The 8064-nt window shown below is 53.8% G+C and overlaps 2 long non-coding RNA genes across 2 annotated transcripts; one reads left to right on the forward strand and one right to left on the reverse strand.

The window, feature by feature from the left end:
• Window positions 1-358: 358 nt before the first annotated feature.
• Window positions 359-3566, forward strand: LOC144323511 (uncharacterized). The gene is made up of 3 exons (XR_013388922.1): window positions 359-719; window positions 2524-2788; window positions 3364-3566. It is a non-coding gene; the product is annotated as an uncharacterized LOC144323511 (long non-coding RNA).
• Window positions 3567-5946: 2380 nt separating this feature from the next.
• On the reverse strand, window positions 5947-7857 carry LOC144322986 (uncharacterized). The gene is made up of 3 exons (XR_013388542.1): window positions 7124-7857; window positions 6874-7015; window positions 5947-6775 (listed from the first exon to the last, which is right to left on the reverse strand). It is a non-coding gene; the product is annotated as an uncharacterized LOC144322986 (long non-coding RNA).
• Between the last annotated feature and the right edge of the window lie 207 nt (window positions 7858-8064).

Raw genomic sequence — 8064 nt, forward strand, 5'->3', positions numbered from 1 at the left:
TATTTTTATTTTTTTATATTTATTTATTTATGTATTTATGTATTTATTTATGTATGTATGTATTTATTTATTTATTTATTTTTCCTTTGTTTTTAGATCGCAGGATTGTCTATGTGGAAAATCCTGAGGTGTCTATGGGAGAACTATTAGCATGGTAACCGGGTCAACAGTAAAACCGTTGTGTTAGTGGAACCAGCAATAAATGGGTGGAAAGTGAGTTAAGGAACCCCATTTCGGGCCGCAGTGCGGCGTGTCAGGAGCGCGTCCCCGCAGGCTGCGTGGGGTCAGCGCGGGAGCTGCAGAGCTCTGCTGAGCGCAGTCAGCTCCGTGGCCAGAAAGCTCGGGAGCCGCCTCTGTGGGCTGGAGACACAGTGTTCGTGAGCTGACTGTTCTCTTCAGATTAATTTATCCCAACAGCCCGCGTATAAAACATGGAAATTGGCAAGCTGGTTCTAAAAAACATATTGTCCTGCCAAGGACCTGGAATACAACCAAACACTTTTCAAAAAGAAAAACTTTCTCCCATCCGGTTCATGTGGATGTCTAACCATGTTTTGTGCTGGAAATTCTAAAGTTTCGTCTTCTTCATCCCAGGTTGCGACATGCCTGTGTGAGGCCGGGACAAGCCACGGGGCCACCTGCCCGCCCTGCACTGCGCTCCGGGGCTGGTGGCTCCGGCCGGGATTCGGGATGACCCCTCCTGCCAATCCACTGCTGAGGTGAGTGGCTCCGGAAGTCGCCGCAGAAGGAGACGTGAGGCCCGGGGTATCCCGAGTGTTGTCGGGCTCGGAGCGGGCGGCATGTGGCCTCATGCACTCATGTGCTCCAGCCGCCAGAGCTCGGCGGCCCGGCCCTACCTAAGGGCTGTGGGGAGCAACACACGTGGCCCACGCGTCCCAGTAGGTGGAGACAGGGCCCTCCCCTCCTCAGGCTCCAGGTGGTGCTCCTGGGTCTGCTGGTGTTTCAGAGGGTCACTTGTCTGGCCCGAGGGGGCACGGGCTGCTGCTGCTAGTACGCGGCTCTGTTTCCGAGCTTCCTGCTCGACCCCTTTGTCGCCAACATCCCATCACGATGCCTTGATGCCTACGTGGTATGCTGTCCTGCTACCCACGGGTGTTAAGAATTTTGACCAGGGATGATTCTGAACACTGTAGGGACGTTCCCTGGTTTTCAGGAAAAGGCTCAGATTCTTCCTCACTGGCATCTCTAAGCATTTAACCCTGGGTTGTATGTGGGCTGTTGAGAGTTGGGCTCACAGTCAGTGGCCAAGGCTTGCAGGCTGCCCCTAGGGTGCCCCTCCCCTCGTGGGATCCTGGAGGAGGGTCCTGGAGGAGGGAGCTGGAGGAGGGAGCTGCAGGAGGGTCCTGGAGGAGGGTCCTGGAGGAGGGAGCTGGAGGAAGGAGCTGGAGGAGGGTCCTCGAAGAGGGAGCTACAGGAGGGACCTGGAGGCGCTGCTAGGCCTGGCTGGAGGCTGGAACTGAGGCCCCTCCTCTCCCTCCTGCCTGCCCCTGAGGTCAGCGCAGAAGCAGTGGGTCCCCCACACCCAGGGCCAGGAGGGGTGCAGGTGGGCAGGAGGGGTGGTGGGACGGGGCATCTCTGAAGCTGTGGGGGGCCCGGATGCCTAAGCGGGGCCGGCTGTGGGGGGACAGAGGGGACTCGCCTCACGCGCTGGGTCGGTTGACTCATCACAAGGGCAGGCCTTGCAGTTGGGGACGCGGCCCCGGAGCTCAGACCCTTGGGTGCCAGTGTGGTCGTGGGAAGCGAGCGTCACAGAGGTGGCCGTGCTGGGTCCTGGGGTGGTGACGATTTTGGGCCAAGGATCCAGCTGTGGATTGGCTGAGCCGAACTCCTTAAGGCTGATGGGATGGACACCCGCAGTCCCACGTGGGGCCTCGGGGAAACTGCGGCCACTGGGCTTCCTGAGTCCGGGTCAGGGCATCGGGACAGGATGTGAGAATCCCCGAAACTATCTTTTTCACTCTCTTTTCACAGAAGAAATTAGTGTAAAAGCTTAGGCTGATTTTATTTTTTTCCAGGAAGAGCAGAGAGCAGGGACCCATCCCGTCTCTGTGGGGAAATTTGTCCTCAGGACAGAGCGACATGGGGCATCTTGGGGTTTTTCATGAGCTGGGAGGCTGGGGAGTCTCACCTGCGGGGCCCCCATGGACTCTTCCAGCGTTACAGCCGCGCCGTCGTCTTCTTGCAACCACCAGGAAAACGGTCAAACTGCAAAGCAGCGAACACGAAACGGGAAATAAACATTTCTGATGTATGTTTTATATAATCAAGGTATTCCTTATTAAAAAGCCAAATTCTACATTCTTTTTGCTTATATATTTAAACAAAGATTAAAAAAAATAGTCTGCTAGAGTCAGCAAGTCTGCAGGGAGAAGATATTTTTATAACAATGGAAGGAATGTCAACTGGAACATCATTTTAAAGACTCATTTAACAAAATGAATCAAAATCTAAAAATAATAGTCTTCAATAATGTGCCTGTGGACTGTGGTTCTTTCATTGCAGCGGGTCTGGACCCTCATCCGCAAGGACTCGGGTCTTTAATATCGCAGAGGCCAGGTGCGCGTGGGTGACCTGCCCCGTGGTGACCAGGGGAGGTGACGGGCGTAGAGGGGACAGGGAGACCGCCCATCAGGTTGGAGGCTCTGCCCCTGGATCCGAAGCCTGGCTGCCCTGGGCCCCGCGCTCGGTCGCACTTGAATATTTCCACGTGTAGACACGCAGGACGACCCCGAAATGCGGAGACTCAACTTACCGAGCGAAGTTGCAGGTGCGTTTCCTGTGACGCAGCATCGCATGGGGGTGGAGGGACCCAGGAGGGGGTGCAGGCTGGATGCTTCTGGAAGGTTTGAGAAAAGGCGTGGTGAGAGGAGCCTGTAAAGGCTTTATCATCTCCTCTCCGGGTTTCCACTCTCCTCGGAACCATCTACGGGAGGGAGGCCCCAGAGGCTCCAGCAGGAGGAGCGTTTTCAGAGTTTCCTTCTAGAACCTGGGGTGGTGGGTGGGCCCTTGTCGGACATCACAGGTGCACCCGCGATGACCGTGCGGGGTCGGGCCAGGAGAGGAGCGAGGGTCCGGCCTGTCCTCCCGCAGGCGGATTTGGAGCCCCTCCCCGCTCCCTGTAGACACGCGTTTCCACCTTCCCATCCTCCACCTCATCCCTGCCCTGCCCGATACCTTGGCCGCGTCGGCCCGGAGCCTGGAGCCCACGGGAGAGTTGCCTGGCGGATGCTGAACCCGGGAGGAAAGAATCCGATTCAGGGGGTCTTGCCGAAAATCTGTGTTTACTTTAAAAACAACATTGATCTGGCTTTTCCTGATACTGTTTGCATTTTCTCTTTTTAGAAATATTCTGAGGACAGCCCGGGTGGCTCAGTGGTTTAGCGCCACCTTCGGCCCAGGGCCTGACCCTGGAGACCCTGGATTGAGTCCCATGTGGGGCTCCCTGCATGGGGCCTGCTTCTCCCTCTGCCTGTGTCTCTACCTCTCTCTCTCTCTCTCTCTCTGTCTCTCATGAATAAATAAATATTAAAAAAAAAGAAATATTCTGATGACGTGTGGTCCCTGTGCTGTCAACCCAGCTCGCTGCCCCCGCTGTTTCCAGGACGTGGTCAGCAGGGTCAGGGAGGGCGCGCAGGGGTGTGGGTGCGTGGGGCACGGACGGTGCTCCTCGGTGCCTTCGCCGTCCACACACGATTCGCCCCAAGTGCCGGGCTTCCTGTGCTCCGGGCTCCTCCTCGTTGCACAGCCCGTAGACTCCGCGAGGTGAGAGGTTTTAAAACACTCAGAACTTAACAGAGCAGAACTCCGGGTGGTCTACATCGCAGGCCTCTCTGAGCGCAGATGGGTCTTGCCCGCTGCCAACCAGCAGCCGGCGCTGGGGACCGATGGCTGTGAAGACGGGTCGTGGCCTCAGGGCTCCATGGCCAGCTTGCCCCCCTCCCTGTCCCTGCTGCAGCTCCGGGGGAGGGTCTACACTGGGTCTACACTGGCGTGAGCCCCAGCCAGTGACGGCGACGGCCGTGCGGGGGTCCCTGTGAGCGGGACGTGTACGTCTCCATGTGAGAGGCGGCGGGGGGCGGGCGGGCAGGTCAGCGCCCCTCGTGTCTCCGGGGGCGGGCTGTCACCCCGGCCTCTGAGTGGCGCTCTGGTCCCGCCACATGGGCAGAGGCGGCTCTGGAGGTGAGCACACAGGTGGGGGCTGCCTTGCTCACGGGGCCCACGTCCTCAGAGCCCACCACCCATGGTTTCAAAGTCCTCACTCTGGTGGCAGATTGTGTCCCGAGCTTGGCTGTGCTCCCTACGGACCCGCGGTGGGCGCGTTGCTCCTTGAGGCACAGAGGACACTGCACACGGATCAGACACCCGTGCCGGAGACAGTCGAGCGCAGAAGGACTTACAGACACACCTTTACGGCCCGACACCTGCTCGGCTTCTCACTCAGCTTCTCTGCTGACCTGACCCTGACCTCTTGCTGCTCCCAGTTCTCCACTGACCTGACCTTGACCCCCGCCACTCCCTGTTCACCGCTGACCTAACCTTGACCTTCCACCAATCCCAGTTCTCTGCTGACCTGACCTAGACCTCTCGCTGCACCTGGTTCTCCTCTGACCTGACCTTGACCTCCCGTTAATCCCCGTTCGCTGCTGACCTGACCCTGACCTCCTGCTGCTCCCAGTTCTCCGCTGACCTTGACCTCCCATTAATCCCTGTTCTCTGCTGACCTGACCTTGACCTCTCACTGCACCTGATTCTCTGCTGACCTAATCTTGACCTTCCACTCCTCCTGGTTCCCTGTTGACCTGACCCTGACCTCTGGCTGCTCCCAGTCAGTCAGGTCCCCCTCCTCCCTTCAGGCGCCCACCCCCGAGTCCCCGCTGAGCGGTGACCTCCTTCCGCTCTCGGCCAGGGGTGTGTTGGAGGCGAGCGTGGCTGCCCCGCGGTGGCGCAGGGGAGATTCCCGCTGCTTCTCCAGGGAAGCAGGAGGTGGATTCATTCCTCTTGCTCGCGGTGAGGGCAGGAGCAAGAAGCTGAGTGCGTGGGGACACCACCCGTGACCAGCAAGGAAGCCACGCCTGGAACAAAGGCCCGCGGGAGGCTCCGTAGAGAAATCCAGAAGAAACGGATATTTGGTGACATCACTGATCCTCTGATGACCTCAGACACCAGGCTCTTGTGAACTCTGGGATTTTAATTCTTGTGAATTAATAAACTTCCTCTACGTTTGATACATGTAAGATAATATATGTGACATAAGTCACAAAACATTGTGTTAAAAAAACTAGCGTCCAGCCTGAGATCGTGGGTATCGTCTGTGTTTGTGTTTCTGTTCAGTTATGTGTCTTTCCCGCTGATGGTTTGGCTCCGTGTCACTAACAACCCTCAATTTGCCGCTTTTTTCAGTTTCTATGGTGTCTTGTGCTGAACAGATGTTCATATTTTAATGTAATTATATTAATAAATGTCTAATTTTATGGTTAGTGTTTTATATTTGTTTATTTGCTTTAAGCAATCATTCCCAGGCATGAGGAGACCTTCTGTTATCATCTCAAGAACCGCCTTTTGTGGCTGCCCGTCTGCACGGAGTCAGGTCTCCCGTGCGAATTCTGTGTGCTGCATGTTTCTGGTCGGCCGCATTTGTTGGGTTAAGGAAGATTTATTCTTTTTTTTTTAAATGATTTTATTTATTTATTCATGAGAGAGAGAGAGAGAGAGAGAGAGAGAGGCAGAGACACAGGCAAAGGGAGACGCAGGCTCCATGCAGAGAGCCTGACGTGGGACTCGATCCCGGAACCCTGGGATCAGGCCCTGAGCCAAAGGTCTCAACCGCTGAGCCACCCAGACATCCCAGGATGATTTATTCTATCACTGTTTTTCTAAGAGCTTTTTTAAAATCGTGATTTTTGAAATCATAAATAAATACTGGGTTTTATAAGATAATCTTTTGCATACACCAGGGTAATCGTAACATCCTCATTCCTTCTTAATAAGTAAATTTGCTGAGTGATAATTATATATTTTTTGCATATAAAGCCACTCTTGTATGTCTTAGATGAATCAAACACATATTTTTATTGATTATGAGATAATTCTACCCCTGTTTTGCTTGGACTTTTGACATCTATACTTTGTTCTGTTACCAGACTTCTGGGAGCCCACTGAAGGATTTAGAGGATATTTATTTCTTTGCAAGTTTTTATTAGCACAGGATGGCCTGTCCCTGGAAGGTGACGTACGTGCTACGTTTATTCACTGTTTGTAGGACTATGAGAATTTCTATTTTTTCTTAAGTAAATTTTGATGCTTTTGAGAATCGTGTATTTTATTCCAGTTTTCAAATGCACAAAGCTGTTGCTCTCTCCACCTTCCCGTGTTCGCTGCAGCGAGCCGGTCTCCCCACCTCCTGATGAACAATGTCTGATCGCCTCTGGTCGCCTCTCCTGGTCTCCGACCTAGCGGGAGACTGTGTATTTGCTGGGTCTCTTCATAGGACTCACCAGGTCGTCTGTCCTCCTGGGTGTTCTTCCCCTAAAGCCCCGTTAGGCTCACTTACGTCCCGTTTCTCTCATGGTCTGCACCTTGGTTTCTGTGTCCCAGGGTTACATTCTGTACCTTTCCTCACAGCAGTGTCGCCCAATCTCATGCGAGCTGATTCCTGCTTCATGCACTGTCGCTCGCTGCTCAGTATTGTTTTCTTCCCTCCGCAATGTGTTTTTTGAGCCTTTTGTTGGTTAGGACTGTGTTTATCATCTCAAACCTGTGGTATTTATTTATTTATTTATTTATTTTTATTTTATTTTATTATTTATTTCTTTATTATTATTTTTTTGAAACCTGTGGTTTTAAAAATCATACCTGTTGTGGGTGCCTGGGGGGCTCAGTCGGTGATGCATCTGCCTTCAGCTCAGGTCATGATCTCAGGGTCCCGGGATCGACTTCCGCATCGGGCTCCGAGCGTCTCCCTCTGCTCCTCCTCCTGCTCGTGCTCTCTCTCTCTCTGTCTCAAATAAATAAATAAAACCTTAAAAAAAAATCGTGCCTGCTGATTACTGACTTCTCACGTAGCCGTCGGTGACGCCCACGCGTGCTCCTGCAGACTCCTCACCCTTGGGCGCGTGGTATGATGGTGCCGACTCTCGTTTATGGAGGTGTTTCCTTGTGTGATGGGGAGTTTCGGATGGGAGCTCGTTTCCTCTGGAAGCCACGAAGGTCATATTGAGAATGACCCTCCGAAGATGACTGTGCTGGTTTTGGTAAACACCGGTGTGACCCCAGGGTCACTTCTGTCCCTCCGTGTAGACACGGCTGTGTCTGGAGGCCTCCGTGTCTGCCTCCCCTCTGTGTCCGGGCCTGAGTCACGTCCCTGGTGTCCCTCCTGTGGCCACCTACCACCCGCTGTTGCTGCCACCTCCCTTCGAGGCCCGCTTTCCGATCCCTCCATTACTCCCTGGGTCCTTAGAAGGAAACATGTGGGATCTTCCTCTGACTCTCCTGTGATGAAAGGGTCTTAGTTGTGTCGATTTTCTTGCAACCAAAGATGCTGGTTGGTCCAGTCCCGCTGACACCTCACGTCCGCCCGGCGGTTGTCGGCAGACCTGAGACCACTCCTGTGGCCAGTCTGCAACCTTGTCAACAGTGTCCCCCACGCAAAGCCTGCACACCCTCGTGGACGGTATGTCAGAGACCCGCTCAGTGGGTGGGTAGGCGGGTGAATGCACCCAGTGCCCTGCGGGGCCTTGTGGCAGGATCTTCAAGGTGACCGCGGGGGACAGTGAGTCATTGTGACCCGCGTTCTGACTCCACATCACAAGTGTGTTTTTGCTGAACTGGATCCGCCACGTGTCAGGTTAGTTGAGTCCTGCGTCAGTAGAATTAAGAGTTCATTTGAATTACAAGTACTTCTGAGGTTATTGATCTGGAGATTAATTCTTGCTGACCATTCTTTTGGCAAAGTTATTATAATGCAGCGATTAGGCTTTATCGTGAAAACAGGGTATGTAACATGTTAATGGGCTTATCCCGTCTCATAATTTAATAACACGCACC

The sequence above is a fragment of the Canis aureus genome, chromosome 11 (assembly GCF_053574225.1).
Source record: "Canis aureus isolate CA01 chromosome 11, VMU_Caureus_v.1.0, whole genome shotgun sequence".
In the NCBI taxonomy this organism is placed as follows: Eukaryota; Metazoa; Chordata; class Mammalia; order Carnivora; family Canidae; genus Canis; species Canis aureus.